The sequence below is a fragment of the Lepus europaeus genome, chromosome 6 (assembly GCF_033115175.1).
Source record: "Lepus europaeus isolate LE1 chromosome 6, mLepTim1.pri, whole genome shotgun sequence".
Classification (NCBI taxonomy): Eukaryota; Metazoa; Chordata; class Mammalia; order Lagomorpha; family Leporidae; genus Lepus; species Lepus europaeus.
The window spans coordinates 31,674,497-31,701,186 of NC_084832.1; positions in this window are offsets into that span (position 1 = coordinate 31,674,497).

Here is a 26,690-nt window from a genome sequence, read left to right on the forward strand (position 1 = left end):
GTGATGCTATAACTAGTACTGAAACAGTATTTTTCCACTTTGTGTTTCTGTGTGGGTACAAACTGATGAGATCTTTACTAATTATATACTGAATCGATCTTCTGTATATAAAGAGAATTGGAAATGAAAAAAAAAAAAAACCTGGTGTTAAATTGGAAATGGCATAGAAAATTAATTAATTTTAAAAAAATATTCTGTAGGATCTCTGTCTTTAATGTGCTGTACACTCTTATTTAATGCTATAACTAGTACTCCAACATATTTTTTCACTTTGTGTTGCTATATGGGGGCAAACTGTTGAAATCATTACCTAATATATACTAAACTGATCTTCTGTATATAAAGAGAATTGAAAATGAATCTTGATGTGATTGGAAGGGGAGAGGGAGTGGGAAAGGGGAGGGTTGCTGGTGGGAGGGAAGTTATGGGAGGGGAGAAGCCATTGTAACCCATAAGCTGTACTTTGGAAATTTATATTCATTAAATAAAAGTTTAATAAATGAAAAAAAAAGAAATGTATTTCTCAAAGCAGACATCTTTTTCAGTGGTTAAGATACCACTTGGGGTACCTGTATCTCATATTGGAGCAACTGGACTTCAGTCCAGCTCCACTCCTGATTACAATTTCTGATGTTGTATACTGTGGGAAGTAATAGGTAGCCATTGAAGTAGCTGAGTTCTTGACACTCATGGGAGACCTGGATTGAGTTCCAGGCTCCTGCTTTTGGCCTGACCTAGTCCAGGCTGATGTGGACATTTTGGGAATAAACCAGCAATTGGGAGATCTCTCTAGATAGATAGATAGATAGATAGATAGATAGATAGATAGATAGATAGACAGACATATAAATGCACATATATGTGTATATATATGTAATATTTACCTTTTTACTTCCTTTCAGATAACTAAAAATGAATAAATAAAAGAATTGGGAACAGTGATGTAGCATAGTGGGTAAAGACACCATCTCTGACACTGGCATCCCGTATGGTCACTAGTTCCAGGCTTGGCTGCTCCAATTCTGATCCAGTACCCTGTTATTGGCCTGGAAAAACAAGTGAAGATGGCCCAAGAGGTTGAGCCCCTGTCACCCACATGTGGGAACAAAATGAAGCTCCTGGCTCCTGGTTTTGACCTAGCGCTGGGCATTGTAACCATCTGAGGTGTAACCCAGCAGATAGAAGATTTCTCTATCTCTTTCTGTCTCTTCCTCTCCCTCTGTAACTCTGAATTTCATATAAATAAATGAATCTTTAAAAAATGAAGATGGTTGATCTGAGATCTCACCTAATGAATCAGGCTCCAGTGAATTGTATTATAACAAGCCTGCATGTAGCTCTGACTCACAATGAGTTACATCGCTGGCTTAGACAAAGCCACAAAAGAAACTACATTATTATTACTATTTTCATATTGTGAAAGAATGCCAAAAAAGATAGGCATATTACAACAGAAACTAATATTGTGTGTATTTTTTTCAGAGTTCAAATAAGGATGAAGAGATACTGTTAAATGATAATATGTCCTTAATTTCAGAGCACTGTACAATATACATATAGTATCCTTCTTATGTTACCTATTTTGTTGTCCTAGTAACATACCCAGATTACTAGTACTCAAACAGTACTCTATACTTTGTGTGTCTGTATGGGTGCAGTCTGTTGAAATCTTTACTTAGTATATACTAAATTGATCTTCTGTATATAAAGATAATTGAAAATGATTCTTGATGAAAGATGGGATGGGAGAGGGAGTGGGAGATGGGATGGTTGCGGGTGGCAGGGTGGTTAGCGGGGGAAAGAGCTGCTATAATCCAAAAGTTGTATTTGGAAATTTATATTGATTACATAAAAGTTAAAAATAAATAAATAAATAAGCAATTTCCTAAAGTTATCAAACTATGGAAGCACTGATTATTAGCAAAAATAGTATTTATTTATAACTTATAATAAAATGACCCTGAATCAAAACAAAACATGCTAACATTTGCAAAAATGCTTCAAAAGATATTGAAGGAAAGAAGTGTATGGATATAATTGTTACTTTTTGTATCTATTTTTATATTCTTCATATTAAGCGATCTATAGTTATATTCAAAATAGTGTCCAGAGTATAATTTTTACAGTGGGACAAAACTAGTATAACCATATTACTAATATTATATGATCTACATTTTGATATGGAGAATTCTTAATGCTTTAATGCTTAAATCCTTAATGCACATGAATAGTTTTAATTCCATGGCCTATTTGCAGTCCCTAGGAGGTAGGTATTTAATCTGTCAAACATTTGTAAAACACCAAAAACAGTGTGGCCTTTGACTTAGGTCACTAAAATGCACCCCATTCTAGTGACTTTTTCATTTCACACCGCAGGTCCCATACATTTGTGTCGTGTCATATGAAGCACTCAGGCAGAGTCTGATCTTTGACTTCTGACCACCTGTGTCCCATACTTTTTGTGTGAAAGAAATAAATGACAGGCTTGGAGATTAAGTCCAGTGATCCTTTTTTTGTATTCAGGTGTACTGCCAGCTGAGTTGAGTGACCCATGGGTGCCTTAACTTACAGGGATTTTTTTTTCTGTTATAACTTGTAGCAATGCATGTGTTCCTGACAAATTATCTTGACATTCTGTGTCTCAAATGGTTCTATTCTTTGGTAAGTGTGTATATCAATCCAATAAAACAATCCACTGTATTTCACACACACATGCATATACATCCTTAATTACCGCATGTGTTTTCCATATTAATGTCATCATCATTGTTTTTAAGTCTAGGATCTTTGACATTTTGGAATGTTTTCCATGGGCTTACAAGAGGATTTTACATATTACTATTCCAGACCTATCCTGAGAATTACACTTGGAGATTCAATTGTGGGTAAGTCTCTTTTCAACAATTCTGAAATTTCTGAGGATCAGGAAAAAATTGAGACTAGATATTTTTAAACTAATATTGTATCAGAAGGAACAGTCACCATTGTGGGCACCATGTATATTTGACTCCTATCTGCCAACCTTAAATGTTTTAGTGATGTTAATAAGTTCTTTCTTATTGTTATGTTTCAATCTCTTTACCTGAAAAATTAGGTTGCATTCAATAGGGTTCTATGAGATGATTTATTCAGATAATATATGTAAAGCATTCTAAGAGGAATTTTTCAGCAAAAAATCTGTATCTTAATGTATACTAGAAATATGTATGATAGGTCTGAGAGGAGTACTCCATGCTTGCACTGCCATTGCTGTCCCTTCTGACGACAGAAGATACAGGGAGACTATAGCATCCAATTGGAAATAAAGCTAAAGGAGCCCAAAAAATATGACAGTTTAATGCACATCTTCAGTAAAAGTATTTTTCCCATGACTATCACTCATTATAAGTGATAGAGAAAACTAATTCCCCAAAAGCACAGATAGCAAACGAGGGACACAGGAAGTATGCAAAAATGCAGAAATATTATGTCTCCAAATGGACACCACAATATTTTAGAACAGCCTCCAAAGGAGAAAGGATTGTTGAAATGCCTGACAGGTAATTTAAGATTGTGATTACAAAATGGTCAAAGAACTACAGGAGAATAGAAACAAACAGTTGAATTGGGAAACAGTGAGAAATTCTGGGAATAGATAGAAATGTTGAAAAAGTACCAAACAGAAATCTTCTAAATGAAGGATTCCATCAGTCAAATAAAAATCATAGTTAAAACCTCAGCAAAAGACTAGGTCAAAAAGAAACATGAATATAAGAACTAAAATTAGTCTTTTGATATATCTCATACCAAAAACTAAAGGTTTAAGCAAATGATTAGGACAATGTTGTAAGATCTCCATCTTATACAATTGGGATGGTATTACAAGAGCAAAGACACAAATTGTGGGGATTTCTGAGGGTGAAGAGATGAGTGGAGGGTTAGGAAACCTATTCAACTACAGTAACTGAAAATTACCCCAGTCTGGAGAAAGATATGAATATCCAAGAAGGGAGGCCCATACGACTCCCAAGAGTCATGGCCAAAATAGATCCTCACGATGACAACTGTAGTTAAACTCTCATAGGAACTGTAGAAAGAAATAATTGTAAAATTTGCAAGAAAAAATATCAGATCACCTTTAAGGGAGTCACCATAAGACTAACATCAGAACTCACAGGCTAAGATGAAATGTAATGAATCATGCCAAGTCTGAAGAGAAACCACCACACATGACACTTAACCTAGTGAAGTTACCTTTATGAATGAAGGACAAATACGTGTTTTCCAAAACAAACAAAAGCTAAGAGAATCCTTTAGCATTAGACTAGTTTAACAAAAAATAGTTAAGGGGGTCTTATATCCAAAAGCAAATCAATGAAAACATGTGAAAGTGTAGAACCTAATAGAAACAGAGAAAAGGCAATAAAAATGAAAATAAGAAAATTTGTCCATGAGAGAGCAGAGACATTCTCAGAGCCAGCTGCCTGTTGGTGCTCTGCCTTGGCAGTTTGAACCCCTGAACCTTCAATATACTGAGAGGCTGGGGTACCTCACAATCCTACATCAGTGCCCAGGCCCCTGTCAACCCTCCCAGCTGGATTCAAAGTCAGTGGAGAATGGGGCTTTTTCTTTCTGGTAAAAATCCCCTAGTCACAGGTTCACACAAGACCCACCACAGCCTCTACTGGTGTCAAAGTTATGCCTTCTCCCAGCCAATTGCCAGATGCCCTCATGGAGGGATGCAGAGGAAAAAATACGTTTTTATTTCCCTGGATTAGGCAGGTACCCTGACCCCTGCTAGGTCTGCCTGTCCCAAAGACATTGTAGTGTGCAAAGGTCTCCTCAGGCATAGCACCAGCGACACAGGCTTCCACAATCTGTTCTCACTTTGCTCTCCAAAGATGGTTCCAGCTGCTGGCTGCAGGGTTCGTATGTGGTGTCCACACTCATTGCTGAGCATCTGCAACTTCGACGTTTCTCAATGGCACCCCTCTTCCTTCTGTAGATTTTCCACTGCAAGCTCCTCTTCAACTCTCACCTGGGAATGCACTTTCTCTGCTTTTCTTCTGCTATTTTCACGTGTTCAGAAGCAGCGCATCTTTTCCCTATTTAGCCATCTTAGAATTGCATATACGACATGAGCTATTATTTTACTATTTCAAGAACTGCTCATTTTTCTCTGGGGTTCATTTATTGGAGAAGCAGATTCTACAGAAGCCAGAGCTGATTCCAAGGACCACCCAGGCCATGAGTCAGCCATGATTCCAGAGAGTTTGTAAATGGCAAGATTAACTAATTACTTATCAATGATAAACCTTGACTGTAAATTGACTAAATACCCCAATTAAAAGATACAGAATAGAAGTATGGATTAGAAAACAAGACTTAACAATAGGCTACCTACAAGAAACACACTTCTAACAGTGAAGTTATAGAATAGTCTCTAGGCTAGACCACATACTAGGCCACAAAATATATCCACAAATTCAAAGAAATTGAAATCATATTTTTTCTGACTTGAGTTAAATAAAATTAGAAATAAATAATAACAACAAAAAATTCATAAATTTGCAAATACATGGAGACTCGAACAATAGGTTCTGGAATGAATTATGAGTAAATGAAAAAAGTTAAGGGGGAAATGAAAAAACTCCTTCCAGCTAAGGAAACTGGAGACATAACGTATCAAAACTCAAGGAATACAGCAAAAGCTCTAAGAGTGAAGCTTCTAGTAATGAGGGCTCAGCTCCAAAAAAGAAAAAAAGACATAAAAGAAACAACCTACTAATGCATTTCAAATCCAAAGAACAAACCAAATTAAAAGTTAGTGGAAAGAAAGAAATAATAAAGACAGAATCAAGTATAAAAAAAAGAATGTAAAAAATGTATAAAAGATTGATAAAATGACCTGTTGGATTTTTAAAAGATAAACAAAATGGATGAAACCTTAGCTAAACTAAGAAAATAGAAAAAAAAAAGAGATTTAAATCAAAGCAGAGATGAAAAAGGAAATATTACAACTGAAAGCATTAAAATACAAACGATTAATGTGAACAATTTTATGTCAATAAATTGAAAACCTAATGGAAATAGATAAATTTCTGTATATATATAACTTTACAAGAGTAAATTTTTTAGACACAGAAAATCAGATCAGACCAATAATGAGTAATGAGATTGGATCATTAATAAAAATCACCCTCACGAAACAATGAAAAACTCAGGATCATATGGCTTCACTGATGAATTTTATTACACTTTTAGGAAAAACTAACACTAATTGTTCTTAAACTACTCAAAAAAAAAAAAAAAAGAAAGAAAGAAAGGGAGTTAACCCATCCAAACTCACTCCATGAGGTCAGCATGTTTCTGAAATTGTTTCTAAAATCAGATGCAGACATAACATAGAGAGAAAACTTTAGATCAGTGTTCCAGATGAACATAGTTAGAATAATTATCAAAAACAAAAATGGAAAGCTGAACCTAAGAACACATGAAAAAGATCATTTATCATAATCAAGTGGAATAATTCCAGGGATTCAGGGATGGCTCAACATATAAACATAAGTACATCATATCAACATAATGAGGGATAAAAATCATATGACTGTGTCAATATATACAGAAAAAAATTGATAAAATACACCAATTCATAGTAAAACCTTGATCAAATACGTATAGAAGAAATATATCTGAACATAATAAGGGCTATATATGGAATAGCCACTGACAACATCTACTTAAAGGTGAAAAACTGAAAGCATTTCTTCTAAGATCCAAATGAGGAAGAAATTAAAAGAGCAATCAATTCATAACAGATACAAAAAGAAATATCTTGGAATAAATTTGATCAAGGGCAGGAAAGATCTGTACAATGAAAATTACAAAACATCTATGAAAGAAATTGAACAAGACACACAGAAAAATGGAAAGACATCCTGTGCTTATGTATTGGGAGAAATAATATTGTTACCTAAAGGACTGTACAGATTCCATGTCATCTTCAACCAAATATGAATGACATTCTTCACAGAAATAGGACAGACAATCCGAAAGTTCATATGGAAACATTAAAGAATTCAAATGGTGAAAGCAATCTTGAACAAAAAGAACAAAACTTGAGACATCATAATGCTAGCTTTCAAGATATACTATAGAACTTTTGCAAACAAAACAGCATGGAACTGGCATTAAAGTAGACACACAGTGCAGTGGAATAGAGTAGAAACTTCAGAAATGAATACATACATCTACAGCCCACTTACCTTTTTTTTTTTTTTTTTTTACAGTCAGAGTTAGACAGTGAGAGAGATAGAGAGACAGAGAGAAGGTCTTCCTTCCGTTGGTTCACTCCCCAGATGGCTGCTATGGCCAGTACGCTGTGCTGATCTGAAGCCAGGAGCCAGGTGCTTCCTCCTGGTCTCCCATGCAGGTGCAGGGCCCAAGGGCCTGGACCATCCTCCACTGCCTTCCCAGGCCACAGCAGAGAGCTGGACTGGAAGAGGAGCGACAGAACTGGCGCCCCAACCAGAACTAGAACCCCGGGTGCCAGCGCCGCAGGCGGAGGATTAGCCAAGTGAGCCGCGGCGCTGGCAAAAACTTACTTTTGACAAAGGAATGAAAACATGTACTAGGGAAGGGACAGTCTCTTCAGTAAATGGTGTTGGTGCAGAGGATTAAAGCTTGCATCCCTGACCTCTGACACTACTTAAAAAATAGTTCAAAATGGATCATAGATCTACATGTAAGCCCCCAAGCTATCAAACCACAAAAATAAAACCTAAGGTAAATGCTCCAATATTTTGGTTTAGACATGTAGTTTTTGGGTAATATCCCAAAAGCACAGGTGACAAAAGCAAAAATAGATAAATGAGATTATACCAAACTTAGAAAAGTGTATACAGTAAAGGAAACATGGTGAGGTGACACCCACAGAATAGGAGAAAATACTAGCAAACTATGCATATTGAAAAAGGATTGATATCATAATATGTAAATTACTAAGAAACTAATCAGAAAACAAACAATGCCAATAAGAAATGACAAAGGAGCTGAAAGACATTACCCAGAAAAATAAGTACAAATGATCAAAAAATATATGAAAAAAATCTCAAAATCACCAGCTAACAGAAAAATCCAAATAAACATGATAGTGAGTTACCAATCATAGGCTCTGATATTGTATGCCCAATTTTAACCAATGGAATATTGGGATCCTAGAAACATAACAAGTGTTTCTATTTTAAGAAAAAACAGAGAAATTAAGAATCCAAGAGCCGGTGCCATGGCTCAACAGGCTAATCCTCTGCCTTGGGGCGCCAGCACACCAGGTTCTAGTCCCAGTTGGGGCGCCAGATTCTGTCCCGGTTGCCCCTCTTCCAGGCCAGCTCTCTGCTGTGGCCAGGGAGTGCAGTGGAGGATGGCCCAAGTGCTTGGGCCCTGCACCCCATGGGAGACCAGGAGAAGCACCTGGCTCCTGCCATCAGATCAGCGTGGTGCGCCGGCCGCAGCGCGCCAACCACGGCGGCCATTGGAGGGTGAACCAACGGCAAAGGAAGACCTTTCTCTCTGTCTCTCTCTCTCTCACTGTCCACTCTGCCTGTAAAAAAAAAAAAAAAAAGAATCTAAGAAAGTTAATGTGGCTACAACTCATAATAAATTAGTTTACTGTGATTCTTGTATTATACTTCACACATGATGCCTTAGTTTATGGTTTGTATAGTGAAAAAGGCATCCCTTCCCTGAATCAGAGATTTCAGAGCTGATAGCCATACCCTGGACCATTATAATATCACTAAGGTAAGAAATGTCACCTTAGGAGTTCTCCTGAGAAATGATTCTAGTATGTATTATCCACAGAGATACTTTTGTTAACAGTGAGGTGCTTTGTGTCTTATAATGAAACCCACATTATTTTGATTTATAATTGTTCGACATTTTATATTGGTATCTTCAAATACATTTGGATAAAGAATTGTTATTATATAATAATAAAGTATTTTATTGATAGAGCATTTTATTGCTCACTAAAAATAAAACAGAGAAATCTTTGCAAAACATCATTAAAATTCATCCTTCTCAACTAACGGAAACTTCTTAGAAGAATCTTTTCATCCTATTTACAGTAGCAGTAGACACAGAATAAATTTCAATTTTTGCTTCAATTATAAAGGACTTAAGTGCTTTCCTTATCTAAGGCACACTTTGGGTAAAATGGAGAGTGCTTTAAAACACAGGACAGTCCATTGTGGGAGATAGGGGATTGATACAAGTAATCGTTGTCATACCAGAGACAAACTCACTAGGAAGAAACAGATTAAATCTAGATAGGCTCAGGAGAAGTTTCCAGATGGAGATGATGTTTGAGCTGACTTTTGAAGGATAGCAGTTCTCATTTTGACTCACGTTCTTGCAAACTTTTATACAATGAATCCGATTAAAACATCCTTCTAATCTGTGATTTCAGCATTCGTGACTGCTTAGTTTAGTCACACTACAGTTTCATTTTATGAAGTAAGCTGTGTAATGGAATTTTTTTGTTTCCATTTCCTGACAGAATTTATCAGATACTCATGGATGGTTCAGTTCTGTCACTTTGAGGAAATAGTAACAATTCCCCTTTGAGTGAATGTTGAAGATTACTATCAGTATCTGAATTTTAAAAATCTTCCATCTACGTTCTCACTAAATAGCAGTTGGTTAATATTTTGATTGTGCTATTAACAGCTTAAATTTTCCAGTGTAAATTCTGTAATGTTTGTTCGACTTCTTGAATGAGTTGAAAATTAACTAAATTAAATTATTTAAGCTAATAGGTAAGGTCATAGAACAGTGGCTACCACAACATAGACAATCAAGTATTATCTGTAAAATTACTATAAAAATTACTTCACTGTGTACTTGATTAGCTGCTTCTTGGGGTCATTTTATTCTCGCAGATTGCCCCTGTCAAAGCAGCGCACGAAAACAGTGGGAAAAGGTCCATGGTCTCATGAACAACTGCCATAATCTGTCAGAAAATCTGTGTATATCATTGCCATTAATCTGTACATAATTTGGTAAATATGTGAAATTTTGTATATAACTCCATAGACTGTGCCTTCCATTATAAGGCCCTGCTGAAAATTCATTCTTAGAAATTACTCATCGAATTTTCCAAGTTTAAAAAATAACACATACAAATGTTTACACTAAAAGATAAAATGGGACAATTTAGGTAATCACATTTTTGAAATCCTAAACTGTGGTTTTTGCATTGCATTCATGCACACAGGTGTGTATTGTGCCTTAACTGACTTTTTCCCTCTTCTCAAATCTCCCTGGAATCCATTCACTGATCATTATCACCAAAATACATTCAAAGACTTAGACCCAAGAAGGCTGTAATATAAAAGGGATTCTTAGGTAATATCATTCAAAAATGAGGAAAACATAAAAGATATTTTTATTACAGAATGCACAGTTAAAGGCAACATGTTCAGAGAATACCCACTTGGAAGAATAAAAATCTCCATTTCTTGTACCTAGCTCAAACAACAGAACAGGAATGGCCACAACCTTCATAATGTCCTGTGAGATGAAGGTGGATGGACTGGGTGACTGAATAGGGGCAGCAGTGTGAGTGAAAAGAGGCATAGAAAGTAATGAAATCAGAGAGTCCATCTGAAAGAGTGAGGTTAGGTGTCCTTGAGAACAAGTTAGCCTGGAAAGATGACCCTGAAGTTAGACCTTGAAGAAAAGCTTAGGTTAAAAACCCCACACTTTTGAGAAGCCAAGAAGGATATACTGAAAAAGGTAGATAAGCAAATCCCCCAAAAAATCACTCACTGGTGGTCAAAGGATCTTATGAGAATTTCAGAGTTCGCTACGTCACCACCATCACACAAATGTAATGACTGTTTACTGTTTCTTCTATTACTCAGTCTCTCAGTAGAGTTTGGTGCCGTTGTACACGTCTTCCTTTCAAGAGTCTTGACCTATGGAAGGATGTTACATCTCTTAAGATTCTGGGCTTCCTGTTTCACTGATTGCTTTTTCATCTTTCTCTCCCATGAACTCCTTTTCTGTGGGATTTCAGTGCTTACATTTCAGGGTATTTTTTACATATATTATTGAGTATATGGCAAAGTGGTACTAACAAAAAAAAGAAGTGAACTTAACACACAAATTACTTGTTTTTGCTAGGAAATATCTAGATGGTATTGGAGCATTATAGGATGTTTCCCAAACTCAAAAGAAATTTGGAGAGAAAAAATTGCATGAGAATGTACTCATACCAATTTCATACAACTGTAAGTTGTCAAATTCAAAACATCCACGCAGGAACAAGTTCTCAGCATCATATTCAACTGTAAACTGTTATCTGTACAAAGCACAGCATCATCAGTCATACGAAATTGTTAAGTTAACCTTTGCTTTTTAGTTATTTAATGATTTTATTTAGTTATTTCAAGATAGAGTTACAGACAGAGGGGTCTTCCATCCTTTGATTTACTCCAAAAATGGCCGCAAAGGCCAGAACTGGGATGATCAGAAGCCAGGAGCCAGGAGCTTCTTCCGGGTCTCCCATGTGGGTGTAAGGGGTTCAAGCACTAGGGCCCCTTCCACTGCTTTCCCAGGTCATTTTCAGAGAACTCGATAGGAAGCGGGGACAACCGTGACATTAACCTGCATCCATATGGGATGACAGCACCACAGGCAGAGGTTGGCGTACTAAGCCACACATCGGCCCCATATTTTTGTTTTTAATAATATTTTTAATTATATCAATACTAAAATCCTAAGAAGATTTTTCTAATGTATGTTCATCTACATTAAAAGCCATTATAAAATTTATATAGGTGATTCTTATGTTCCATAACCATCTTTCTGGTGTTTTTATGTTTGATAAATATCGTGTAGAAAAATCTTCTTTTAATCAGTTCCTTAATGGTATAGGAATATAAATTCCTATAGGTGGATATAAAACTTGCTTTTTTAGTTGAAAATACTTGTTTTTTGAGTCTGTACTAGCCTATATTGTTAACCTGAAAATTACTTGTAAAATCACTGGCTCCAGATTTGAAATCTTTCCTTCTTTGAAAATGATCTTCAGGTTTTTAGTTCCTCATGCACAGTCTGCCTAAGGAATTATTCCTTAAATTTTGTTGTGTCCTCATTGTCAGTATTGTGGGATTAGAAGTCACAGAGGAAAGAAAAGCCAAGATTTTCTGAACTCTGAACTTCATCCTTGTCTGCACTTAAAAAATAGTGTACTAACTTACCCTGGAAACTATTAAGACTTTAGCATTTTATAAATAGTATAACTATTCCAGTAAAATAAAAGTGTTAAATGCAACAAGTAAAAGGAAACTCTTCTAAGCTACAAAAATAGCTTTCTTCTATATGTAGTTTACTTTAAATGTTTCTATTGTCTGCATTTTATCTTAACCCCAAGAATATGTTAGTTTAAAATATATAATGGAAAAAGTTAGAATAATAAAATTATAGAGGACCAACCTCTTGACTTGACTGACAGATTCATTGGCATGTTTTCAACTTTATTGCAATTTAAAACTTACTTCCTATAGTTATAAAGGTATTACCACAAAATGGATGAATACATACCAAATTCTGTCTGTGCTCCACAACAAGGTTTCGTATCATGAAACAATTGCTTCATTTACTTTCATAGCTGATAAAACCTTGCTCAATAGAAGTTTTCTAGACAATTCTTCCACTATATCATTAACAGCAAAAAGTTCCTATTTTTTTTCTTTGATTGAGATGAAGCACTAAAACAAAGAACACAAATTCTGAAACTGCTTTATAGCAAGAAGCATGACTTCAATTCTATAGTTTTTTCCACTAGACGGAAAGCAATTCAATGTCTCCATGACTTTATTGAAAGTTTTTATAAGTCTAGACAAAACCCTACACAGAAACTGCTTACAACCCTGTAACTAAAGGAGAAAACGTGTGCAGCATGACTCTCTACGGAGTCAGGAATTCCAGTTAGACTTCATTTCTACCAGTAGGCCATTTATTTGTTTGTAACTTAGTTACAATTCCAAATATTTTTTGGTCCTGATTTAAACCTCACTAAAATGGAAATTTCATGAACTATTTTAGAAAGTACTATTACTCCATTGTATATTTTAATCCACTTGTAACACAATATTAACAATTTAAATTTTGTTTCCTTGTTGTGTTTTTAACCAAAATTTAATAATTTTATAAACATGTAAGTAGGAGAATTATTTCATATAAATGAAAAAATATTGTAAATGTATAAGCTCAGAATATTTATTTTAAAAAAATCAATTTATAGGAAGGTAAGGACACAGCATTGGACAATAACCAGGATGTCCTTGAAAATAGTAATATATTATTAAAATTCACTAATAATTCATGCATGTGAAACTACCTCTTAAAAAGGAGTACTAAATGGAATCTATTTGGTTGTAGTGAGTTTTGATTTAATCTTTTATACCATATCTTTCATAAAACAACATTGCTGGACCTAGTAACATTTAAATGAGTTATAAGAATTTTGAAATCTTTTGTTAAAACACATAATAGAAATCAAACATAGATGGCTTAGGTAAAAAGTATTAATTCAAAATAACACTATAAAAATTATCTTTTAATAAGTCAGTGCCTCCGAAGCATCAAAAAGCAGAAATTGGCAACATATCCAAAGTACCCACTACTCCTACACATTTCCCTTACAATATTTGCTTTCATTATTTTGTCTCTAAGCAGATCAATTTCTTTGTTTTTCTTACCTATAAGGTAGATGGATCATAATCTTTTATGCCATGGACCCAATTTGAGTCTTTATTCCAAATATCAAGGAGACCTTGAAGTATTCCCTCCTAGCCAACTAATTATAAGGAGGGGCCAAAGTCATATTCTACCTAAACATGACTGAGTAGCATGGTATGAACTAGAAGTTCCCTTCTTTTTTTTTTTAATTTAAATTTTTTAGTTTTTGACAGGCAGAATGGACAGTGAGAGAGAGAGACAGAGAGAAAGGTCTTCCTTTTTTTTTTTTTTTTTGCCGTTGGTTCACCCTCCAATGGCCTCCGCGGTTGGCGCGCTGCGGCCGGCGCACTGCGCTGATCCGATGGCAGGAGCCAGGTGTTTATCCTGGTCTCCCATGGGGTGCAGGGCCCAAATACTTGGGCCATCCTCCACTGCACTCCCTGGTCACAGCAGAGAGCTGGCCTGGAAGAGGGGCAACTGGGACAGAATCCGGTGCCCCGACTGGGACTAGAACCCGGTGTGCCAGGGCCGCAAGGTGGAGGATTAGCCTATTGAGCCACAGCGCCAGCCAGAAGTTCCCTTCTGAACTACAAGTTTTCAGAAAAAGGAGAACCATTGTATTGGGCAGGTACCCAATACAAAACTGGATCATTATTATTATCATTCCCAATTTATTAACAAATTAATGAAAGGACTCCATAGCTAAGAATGGAGCTCTTGTGCAAAGACCTTTCTTAGAGGTAGATAAGTACAAAAATTAAGTAGATATGATTTCGATTCTCAAACGGCTTACAACTGGATACTCAAGAATTTCTCTAATTATCTATCTCATTGTCCACCTGTATAATTATCATATATTTATAGTACAAAATGAACATTTATTAACTTAAAAAGAATATATAGGTGATAATACATAGATGATATGTGATAGATATATGGCAGTTATTTTACATATTAGATATGTGTGTATATTTGCTATTAATGGTGTCAGTAAAATAGATAAACATCAATGAGGAATAACATATTTTTTAAAAATCAAGGAGTTATTAACTTGCTGAGCAGTGTGAATGCTACTGTGTGACTAGTGTGATCCTATTATAAGGATCTAGAAGGTGTGTAAAGATACAGAACAGTAGATGAAATAACTCTTCTAAAAGGTCAAGACCAGATTTGGATAGTGCCACTAGTTTAATTGCTTTGGAGAAGTGTTAAAATGTAAGATCTTTACAAAACCGTAAAAAAATGTGGGGAAAATCGCCCCTGCTGAGGCAGTGGCTCCACTTCCCTCCGCATTTTACCCATGCCCTTACCTTTTAAAATTTATATTAGACCACACAATTCTTCAGCTCAAAATCTGCCAACGTTTTGACATTCAGAATTAAAGAAAAATCTTTGAATTAGCCTTACGCCTCTGCAAAGTCTGCTCCTCTTTCTTGACTCTAAACAAATCTATTACTCTGTCCCACCCACTCTGCTCCTGACACATTGCTCCTCACTGCCCTTCAAATCTTTGGCAATTTTGTCACCTCCTTTTCCACCTACTTGGGATTCTTTCTCAGATTTCTGCATGGCCTTTTCCCTCATTTTCTTCAAATAAAATAAAATAAAGTGGTCCTTCCACATACCAGCCCTTTCTATCCTACCTGCTTTATTTTCCTCTATATGTGAGTTGCAATATATTCACTTGCTGAAATATGAGGGATAGAGTTGAATCCAACTGCCATTCATCATAGAAAGAGCTTTGCAGCATTGCATAAAAACAGGACCTGGAGAAGTTGTGTGATCATGTCAGGAAGATCAGTAAAAAATGTTAGATTCTTACCTGTCTGGGATAGTCTCTGAGCAATCCAGCCTAAAGTTGGGGAAAAGTTGAGATTGATTCAGATAACCATGATATGAATGGGTGGAAGGTTTTTCGGGTGATCCAGGTGTTATACAATGGGCAACGAGATGTATGATGTTTGTAGTCAGGATAATAGAGTTCAAATATTAGTGTTAACTTATCGTTGTTATATTATTGAGCAAAGTCATAACATAGTACATTATTAGTAGTAATAAAAGTATATGAATTAAGTGAATAAATTGGATAAATTTTTATTTATTTATTAAAAGGGTAATATAATTTAGAGTGACTGATTAATTCAATTGGAATGAGAATGGGATGAAATATGAAAATGCTCTATAAACTGAAAAACAATCTGTATTAGCTAATCATCATTCTTTGTGATCAGGAAAGTGATAAGATAAACATATAATTGAAGAAAGTCTGTATAACCTGATGTGGGTAGAAATATGGTTCAACACATTGATATAGACAACTCTAATCACAATTTAAAAGAAATAATAATAGTGACAATGTTTATTGAGAATTACTATGTACCAAGTATTAAGAATTTTACATCATGTCTTTGAATAACTACATCAGTTTTACAAGGCAAGTAACTACCATTATTCCAGTTTTACAGATGAGGCAGTTAAGAGTAACTGCCAGATTTCCCCTATCTAGTAAAGGATTTAATAGTGATCGGAATTAATCATTTAATGGTTTACACACCCACATTAGAGTGTTTATCTCTACCCATAACAACATGTACATTTAATACAGCCAATTTCTATTTTTTGTGAAAGTGAAAATATAAATGATAAAAAAATTAACATTTTAACAATCAAAGAAGAAAAAAAAAAGTCCTCCGCACATTACATAAAAGAAGTTACCACAATGAATCAAGGAGCACAATTATGTTTTTCTAAATAACTGTATAAAATGAAATACATTCTTGGTGCTATTTATAAATTTTATTTCAGAACTTGCATCTTAAGGAAATTGAAAATAAAAGTCTTTAATTGCTCCAGCCCAGCTGTCTCTTAGAGAGCCTGGCTGCCTGCTCCACCAGAGGTCACTGCACCACCTGCTAGGCAAAGCCCCCAGGCACTGAGGGCAAGACCTAAGTGAGAAGAGTGGTGAAAATTCATGCACGAAAATCCCTTAGTGGATGGATAATTAGAAGTGATGGTCTGTCCATGTAGTGAGTTTTCTTTTACTACCAAATCCATAGGACATGTAAGAAGGCTCTAAAAATTACAGTTGAATCCTTCTCACGCTTAATTATATGAAAGTGAATAAAAACTTCTGAAAATCCATGCTTTGAATGATGCTCTAAAATTTAAAATTTAGACTGTAAGAGAAGTGCCAGTATCATCAATTTATTTTATCATGTGCAAGATTAGCTCTGCTGTGAATAACTTTGTTATTATATACATAAGCTCTTTTTTAGATATTGTGGTTTGTTACTTCAACAATGTGGACAAAAAGGTCATTGGTTTAAGAGAAGGTGAAAGAGGGTGAGTAGAAAATGCATTTACTAGAAAAACTGCCATGTGATTTTGAAAATCTCTTACATGTTCAACAGGACAATTTTGTCTCTTTTCTCATATTTATAGAAAAATTAGGATATTTTAGGAGAGAAAAAACAAAGATAGGAGGATGTGGACACGAAGAATGCTTTGCCTTTGTGACATACATCTTAATTTAACTTTACTCAGAAATTTTTTTATATTCATTTCAAGGGCAGAAGTTGCATCAAAAACTTCAAAATGATCCATTTTCCAGACAGAAAACATGTCAACAAAGACAGTCAGGACAGTCAAGGCCAGTCCTGGGCATGAGAGGATAAGATTGGAGGTTGGATCCTGGTAAATGCTACCAAAGGAGCAAGAAGGAACAAGGATGAAATGCCCAGAAGACACTGACCCTGAGTCCCTAGAAAATCAGGAGGAGGGAAAGCAGGGAAAACAACACTGGGAAGAGGGAGTCAGTAGTAGAATAAGAAAAGAAAATGCCCAGGACACTGAGCCAGTGATTAATGATCATGAGGACCTGGAGACATGAAGATGAAAAATAGATGTTGGAATTTTCCCTAAGGAAACAATAATAAATAGTTATGTCCAAGTGCATTTAATGTAACATAATTTATAGCACTGGACATTTTAAAATAATGTATCTCAATATGCATAGATATGGTATATAAAATACATATGCATGTATGTATATCAAGCAATATGTACCACTAAATATATTTTATAATATTTCAAATCTGAAAACACATGAAATTTAAAAATTCATAAAGGCTAATCCTTACATATGTATATACAAAATTATTTCATGTATATGTCAACTTGTAGACATGTATAAAAACAAAAATGAGAATAAAGAGACACATCAAAATACCAAAAATGATTTTTCTCTGGATACTGGAATTACATACAATTACAATTTATTTTCTCAAGGTTTTTTCTAAATTTTTCATATTTTTAATTTCAAATGTCATTCATGAATACTTCAGTCTTAAAGACAACAGAAAGCTATTAAATAAAGCATAACACTCCCTTTCTCCTATATTTCCTCTCAAACCAATATAACCCTTAGGCTCTTGGCGGAATCATATTTATCATGTTGGTTTTTATTTCCTTTGTTAGTTACTAAGATGATTGTAAATGTTATATTTGTGCTTGTGCTAGTCATTCTACATAGGCTTCTGATCATTTCTCTACTCTTTACTGGCTTTCTCTGTACCCTCCAGGACTGATTTGATTGGAATACAAATTTTAGACTCAATGGGCAGCATTATGCAGGTAGAATTTGACCAATAGGAAGCACCAGTTAGTGCTGCAAGAGTAAGGAGAAAAGAGGCTGATATATTCCATCCCTCATTGCTCTGCACTGATCCAGATCCCTAGCACACCGCTGACCTATCATTAACATTTCCAGTTTCCATTGAGCCCCTTTGGTTTTCTTCCTTTCCATTTAGTGGCAGCTTTCTACTACTTCTACCCTCTCAGTACTTTTTGTCTTAATATGGCACACTTGAGACATCTGGAATAAATTACATTCTCTTCCAGGCTGTGGAATGGCATGGTATTCAGTATTAGGTAGGGCCTTAAGGAAAGAAACATCTGTCCATCAGAAATGGGTCATGAGAGATTCGTGGTATGTAGATGTCAGATTTACTTAAAATATCACAACGGGTCTACAGGATAGAGCACCAGTGGTGAGCAAGGCTTTGAGGGTGATCAAGTGGCTGAAATGCGATTACCATGTCTACAATATTATGGTTGTAGAGAAAGGGTGAAGTCACTTCTGACTACACCACAAAGATGGCGAGATGAAAAAGATAACCTTAGAGACTTCATTTATGAACTCAAGACACTTAGGAAAAATCATAAGCTTTCACAGCTGACTTTGAAGTCATCTCTGTGAGCAAAGCAGAGCAGTTCTAGATTCCTTTTGCTGTTGTAAAAAAATTCCCATGAATGTAGTTGCTTAAAGTCGCACAAACAGTTTATCTTACAGATCTGAAGGTCAGGGTCTCAAATGGGTCTTATGGTGGTGCCATCAGAGTATGGCAGCAAGGCTATATTCTTTCTGGAGGACCAACCAGAGAATTATGTTTCTTGTAATTCCAGCATCTGAAGACAGCCTCCATTCCTTGATTCACAACCACTTCCTGGATCCACCTTGGAAGGCAGTCATGTAACATTTCAATTTGAATCGACTCAGACTCTCTCACCTCTCACTTGCGTTTATAAGAATTCCTGTGATTACAGTGAGCATACATGGATAATTCAGAAAAACCCCTACACCATGCATAAAAGGAAATCAAAGCCTGAGTTCCTGTCTCCTTGTTAGCAAAGTTCTTCCTAAATCCTCAGACTTGATCAATCAGTAGAATATGACAATCAGTGCCATGCAGTAGTAGAGAAGCAAAGGTATATCAGCCTCTCTGGATCGCAACTTCTTCATAGAAAATATGGTATCACTGCTCACCTAATCATTCTAAGTATTACTTTATCAATTTCTGCTGATCTTCCAGCTTAATAGACACTATATTAAGAAATCTTTTTCTCAAAAAAAAAAAAAACTTTCATTTGCTTAGGCATTCAATTCACAACACCTACTTGTAGCTGTTGAAAAATATACATATCTTTTCAGTCAAGTCTGATCAAAGTCATAAAAAGAAATTAAAATTGTGCTAACTCAATTCCATCAAGATGGCATGTACCAATGCCATCGCACTGGTCCAGGTGACCAATTTCAGCTCACAATTGATAGCTCTGACAGGTCTAAGACTCAAAGAGATCACACAAACAAGACAAGTATCTGCTGATACTGACTGATAGAATCAAAAAGGGAGAGAAAGATCCAACATGGGAAGTGGGATACACAGCAGACTCATAGGATGGCAGATGTCCTAAACAACACTCTGGCCTCAGAATCAGCCCTCAGGGCATTCGGATCTGGCTGAAGAGCCCATGGGAGTATAGCAGGCATGGAAAGCCAAGATATCATGGGAAAAAAAAAAAAAAGACCTAAATGAATGATCTCTGTGAGTGAGATCCCAGTGGAAAGAACGGGGCCATCAAAGAAGGAGGTACCCTTCTCCGAAGGGAGGAGAGAACCTCCACTTTGACTATGACCCTATCGGAATAAGATCAAAGTCAGCGAACTCTAAAGGCTTCCATAGCCCTGGCAACTCATGACTAGAGCCTAGGGAGATTACTGACGCCATGAACAGGAGTGTCAAATTGTTAAGTCAGCAACAGGAGTCACTGTGTACTTACACCCCATGTGGGATCTGTCCCTAATGTGTCGTCTAAAGCCAAGTGATGCTACGACTGGTACTGAAACGGTATTTTTATACTTTGCGTTTCTGTGTGGGCGCAGACTGATGAGGTCTTTGCTAATTAAATACTGAAGTGATCTTCTGTATATAAAGAGAATTGGAAATGAAAAAAAAAAATAACCTGGTGTTAAAATGGAAATGGCATAGAAAATTAATTAATTTGAAAAAAAAAATTCTGTAGGATCTCTGTCTTTAATGTGCTGCACATTGCTATTTAATGCTATAATTAGTAATCCAATGGTAGTTTTTTCACTTGATGTTGCTATATGGGCAAAAAGTTGAAATCTTTACCTAATATATACTGAACTGATCTTCTGTATACAAAGAGAATTGAAAATGAATCTTTACATGAATGGAAGGGGAAAGGGGAGGGTGGCGGGCGGGAGGGAAGTTATGGGAGGGGGGAAGCCATTGTAACCCATAAGCTATACTTTGGAAATCTATATTCATTAAATAAAAGTTTAATAAAAAAAAAAAAAAAAAAAAAAAAAAAAATACCAAGCCCTCAAAAAAAAAAAAAAAAAAAAAAAAAAAATAAAATTGTGCTAACTTTATATGCATACTATTTTTAATGGTATGAATCTTCCTCTTTAGAACATTACCTTTTTGGTGCTAGATGAACTATAGAAAGCAAACAATAAGATAATATTCTGGATGAAACTATCAACACAATATTGTAGACTGAACCGATAGTGAATTTGTTGGAGAGGAAAAGCGGGAAGATAAATGCAGCTTATGAAGATGAAATAAATTAGACATGCCCTAGTGAGATTTAGCCTTCTCACACCTAAAGGGAATGTGTGATTTAAGCCCCAGAATCCAAGTAAGAAATCAGTGGCTGCAATTGTTTGAAACAGCTTAATTCTACTGAATTTACTGTAAACATTAGGAGGTAATGTTAGCAGATACTTGGGGAGGTGCCAACTTAAGAATGCCTGTTTTATATATCTGCCCGCCTCCACATTTGCTCATCATACACAGTCACTGGTCATGAGAATCTGCTGGACCACAGGCACAGGCTCAGACATTTGGCAGCTTGGGAATGTCATTTCCCAAAGTCCCATTTGAAAACTTAAAGATGCTCTGAATTGTAACAATAAAATTCTGAAGAAAGAGAATAGATCCACTGGTCATATTTTGCTGGAAAAGGGAAACATGTAGACCTTCCATAGTTGATTATGTAAAGTACTTGGAGAAATAAATTTAAAGATGAATATTACCAACAAACATGGGGTAAGAAAACTCGCCCTGCAATTTTTAACACTTTTACTATGTTTTAAAAGATAATATTTGTCAAATACATCTTACTGGTTCTAAAATAACATATGATATCAGCTTTATTATCTTCTAAATGGGTAGTAGTGGACATAATATATCAAAATAGAATCTTAGTTGTGATAGGACTGTTCTACTTAGCGAATGCATATGTCCACAAGCACAGCAAATCCTTAGAGCACTTTATGCCGTGATGAGGGGCTACATGAGGCTGTGTTGACATGTTATATATGAAATATGAACAAATATGTGGGAGGATGGAAAAGGCATATGCTGCTATGTGTGATTTTTCTAATATGACCAAGTTCAAAATCCCCCAAGACGTAACCTAGGATAGAAACGTTGGAAATTGACAATTGAGCCTACTCACACAACCCAGGTTTTATGGAGAAGAAAGAGAAGTTGAAAGCCTGCCTTTTAGGCTTTTGGTGTGTAAGGGTTCTAGTTTTAACCTCCAACATTAGTGCATTTCCAGATTGTTTGCCATAATGCAAGTAATATGGCCAGGGCTGATTTTCTATTTCTAAATTTGAGTAGTTGCAGGGGAAGCTTTTCTCTAAAATAAAAGAAAATTTCTGGTCCCCAGTTTTAGCAGTCAACACCAGAAGAAAAGCCGAGGATAGCACCTAGACAGGAAGAAAGTGAAGCAAGCACCCACCAAGAACACTCTGGAGGTAAAAGCAAGCCTTCAGGGTTTGCAGCTATTTCACTCTTACCACTACTCTATCCTTGTGACTAAGGGAGCAATTTAAGCTGTTGCAGATGGCTTTGTGCTTAGCTCAGAGAGAGCACTTTATTCAGAAAACAGTACTGCAAGAAACCCTTCACTTTTGCCAGTTTGAGACTTGCAAATATGAGACTTGATACATTTACAATTTGGAGCTCTTGATTTCAATTCACTTAGAAACTTCAAGCACACATTTAAGACTCACTCTTTCCCCATGGATTTGCAACTTCTCAGTAGCACATATTATGAGTGATGCTTAGAAAGAAGCCCTAAGTTCAGTGTTCTGAGAGGTACAACATAGATACTGATGCTCTGTTCATGAGTCCAAAGTTTCTTTCAGAATGGGAGAAATAAACTATAACAAATGAGAAAATTGAATTATACAGTCCAATATGGAGCTCTAGGAAATCTGGAACATCTTCTACAAAGAAAATAAACCAATCTACTGCATCATGTCAAATAAGGTCAGTTAATGAATGACTCTGACTATAGTAATTTTACCATAGAGTAGAAGAGAATATCTCAAATGCTATAGAGTAGCTAACAAAAAATAGCATTATTATAATAGAAATGATAATGAATCCAGGGTAGATTGGATACAGTTAACTTATGTTACCCCACAGTTACAGTTCTATATGTGTAAGAACTCAACATCATGACTAATAATGAGAAGAGACTCTGTATTGTGTGTCTAGTATAAGCTACCAATTCCCAAAGCAGCATATATGAATAAAAGTTTTAAAGCATCTTACAAATAGGTACAATTAACATTTAAGTGAAATTGGCAACTCACCCAGAAAACATGCAGCAAACCTATTCAAAGCTTCTCTTAGGCAAGACTAACAAAAATGTAACCTAAATATGCTTGAGCAAGAATGGGTGGGAGGGGCAAAAGGAGTGGTGGAAGGTAGGCAGGTGCAGGCAGAAAGGAAGGAAGGGATGGACAAAGAAACAAAAAGCTGTTTCCTAATTTAATTGAAAACAAAATATAAGATATCTTCTTCCTCCACATTGGCTCTATTCTCAGGAAGACTTTAATATTTTCAAAATGATTTGTAGCTGTTTTGGAAATGCTAAATCAAAATATTATTTCTTTCTCAAGCTCTCTAATGAAAGCTCAAGAGTTGAGATTCTTTGGCTACCATCAGATCTCATTGCCATCTTCAAATTGTTGAAGTGCAGGGATGGAATATTCTGACTGTCTAGGCATGGACATACTTGTTCATCTACATGCAAAATGGTAGGATTGTAGAATTAATCCCACTTGAACAACATAACAGCAGAATGAGGAAGGAAAATCAGGGAACTGGTACAAATAAAAGAGGGAATTGATGTTAGACAGGCAAAAAGAGTTTTTCTACTGATGTGTGAATAGATTCCACACCTCAGTAAAGGGTTATATATATCCTAACCTTGACTTTCAATAGGAATCTAAAGCTTTTGCTCACTTCGTTGCATTTCTGCCAATCAAATGGCTTTAGCCTCTGTCTGTTCCTTGCTCATCCTTACTCTATCAAGACTGGGTCATAGTCAGAAGCAGGAAGTGTTAGTGAGCTGCACTCCTAGTGAGTGAAGGGTTTTTTTGGTATGAAGTTAAATAAGTCAGGACTGGTGGGATGTGCTCCCACACATCTGGCTGGCAAGATGAGTCTGGGGCCAGTTCCATTTGGTAACTACCTGAGGAGATGACATTCCATGGGAATTTAGAGCAAAAGCCACATAACGATGAAGAATATGCCCTCCCTGGCCTTGCCTTCTGTGCACATGCCTCTCAGACACATTGCGTTTGGGGCAGTGCGGCTTGTGAAAAGGATTCAAGTGATTGACATTGCATCCTGGCTCAAACACCATCACTTTTCACCTTCAATGTGATTTACATTTGGCCCAGTTTCTGCAGATCATATATGTTGAGGGAATTTGAAATTAGGGAGAAAGTGCTCTAAAAGAGTGAGACTCAGGCTGTAGGAAAGGCCTCAGATGTTTACATAAAACTGCAAGCACAGCTGTGCCTGTTGAGTAATATCCCACATGCAGTAAGCAGGATCTGGTGTTAGAGGGGACTGGGATTTATTTCTCCTTCCAGACAGGTTCTCTTGGGAACTCTAAATGGTAAAAGCAGTGAACTTCCATATGGGTTGAGGTAGGCCATAAGTAGTTCTCTGCATATGGGTTTTTTTGGCCATGAGCCTTCTCACCTTGCTTTGAACCCTGTATTTCCTTTCCCTTGCCAGCTGAATTCTGCATCCATGCTCAATGGTGGATTTGTCATAGGAATAAATTGTGGATTCTGGTAGCTTGCTTGAAGAATCTCTGAGCTACCTGTCCCTTAGATAATCTCTCATTTCTGTACTCTTAAATGGATCAGTCAATGAGAGAGAGAGAGAGAGAGAGATGTGGGAAAAGTGGTATTAAGGTGTGTGGCTTGACCACAAGCTATCTAAAGCAATCTCTGCTACAATCTTTTCTATTAGGGATGTTGATGATACATTTGATAATTCCTCAATTTGGTGCCAGGTACCATACAGCAAAATGTAGACTAAACCACAGTTAGTAAAAGATGTCTCCACTTAGCACATGCTCTTTTTTCTTTGATTTGGGAAGAAAATGAGAAGGTATGGAAGGGAGAAAAAGGAAAAATCAGTTACAAGTTGAACATAACAAAAAAAAAAAAATCCCAAAACAACATTATTTGAAACATGTACATGTGTTACTCAGCTGACCTTCCTCTAAAAGAACCCAGTCTGGAAAAGGTCACAGTCTAGGGGAGATTGATTGTTTTTTGTTCATCACACACAAATTTCCTATCTTTTTGATCTATGAATGTACCTCATGATACCTGTACTTGAGATACACTTCACAGTTTCACAAGGTGAAACCCTAATTAACAATTCAATATTCCAAATACCAAAAAGCAAGGGTGGAAGAATAAAACTTTCCATTGTCCAATTAAATGAGTTCCCTTTAAGAATTTTTCCTAAATTTCTATGAAGTATTTATTTGCTCAACCTCAGTTGCTTCAGCCTAAGTTGCTTGCTTGTTGAAAGCTGTGTCCTTTAACAAGGTGCAATGTCAGTTTGAATAAAGTTGTGCACAACCCATGTGCTCTGCCACAGGAAGTAGTCTTCCATCCCTTCAGGCCCTAGTTTTCTGATTCTCTGATAATCTACTCCCTCAAAAGCAATATTGGGGCTGGCTCTGTGACATAGAAGGTTAAGCTTCCACCTGCAGTGCTGGCATCATGTATGAGGGCCAATTCGAGTCCCAGCTGCTCCTCTTCCCATCCAGCTCCCTGCTAATGGCTTAGGAAAGCAGTGGAAGATGGCACAAGTGCCTGGGCCCCTGCACCCATGTGGGAGACCTGAAAGAAGCTCCTGGCTCCCAGCTTTGGATTGGCCCAGCTCTGGCCATTGTGACTATTTGGGGAGTGATGCAGCAGATTGAAGACATCTCTCTTTGCCACTTCCTTTCTCTGTAACTGCCTCTCAAATAAATAAATAAATCTTAAAAAAAAAACAGTATCGTCATTCCTAATTCACTATGGACACCTTTATTGAGCTCACTGAATTAAAAAAGAAAATAATAAACTAAAGAAGCTATTGGAAATTAAAGAGATTAAAATATCACTCTACTTTCTCCTTCATATTCCAGTGTTCCTCTCTCCTTCTCCCTTGTATTTCCTTCTCCTTGCATGTAAACATATGTGTGTATATGCACATAGAAATAAAAGATATGATTTTGGTGATCTCAAGGGGCATAAAATAAATAAGACAAGAACGGTTCTAGATCCAGATGACTTGTATTGTGTATTCAAGCCAAGTACAATCACCTGTATCTGTATCTTAGGGACACACCTTACTCTGAGCAATGGTTACCTACTTCAACTGACATTTTTGAGATCTTTGTCATTCAACATCCAAAGACTGTTGCTATAGAAGCTTATTCAACAGATGTAAGTTGCAAAAGTCAAAATAAAATCTGGTAGTCAACTATAGCATACACTGTATCTCAACAAAATCCTTTGAGGAATAATTCTAATTAAATATGATGAGAGCACTCAGATTATACTAAAAAAACTATGGGAAGGCAAAGTATATGTGTTCTCATGCACATCAATAATATTAGCTAGAATCATTGGTTAGATGAGGATAATAATTGGTATGTATTCATAGTGTTGTAATTAGTACTCTATGATTTAATATTTGTAAATTACCCTCAAGTTACTTATAATAAATAAGAATTACTTAAGTCTATGTTAAATGTAATATATCTGTTCAGACAAATGA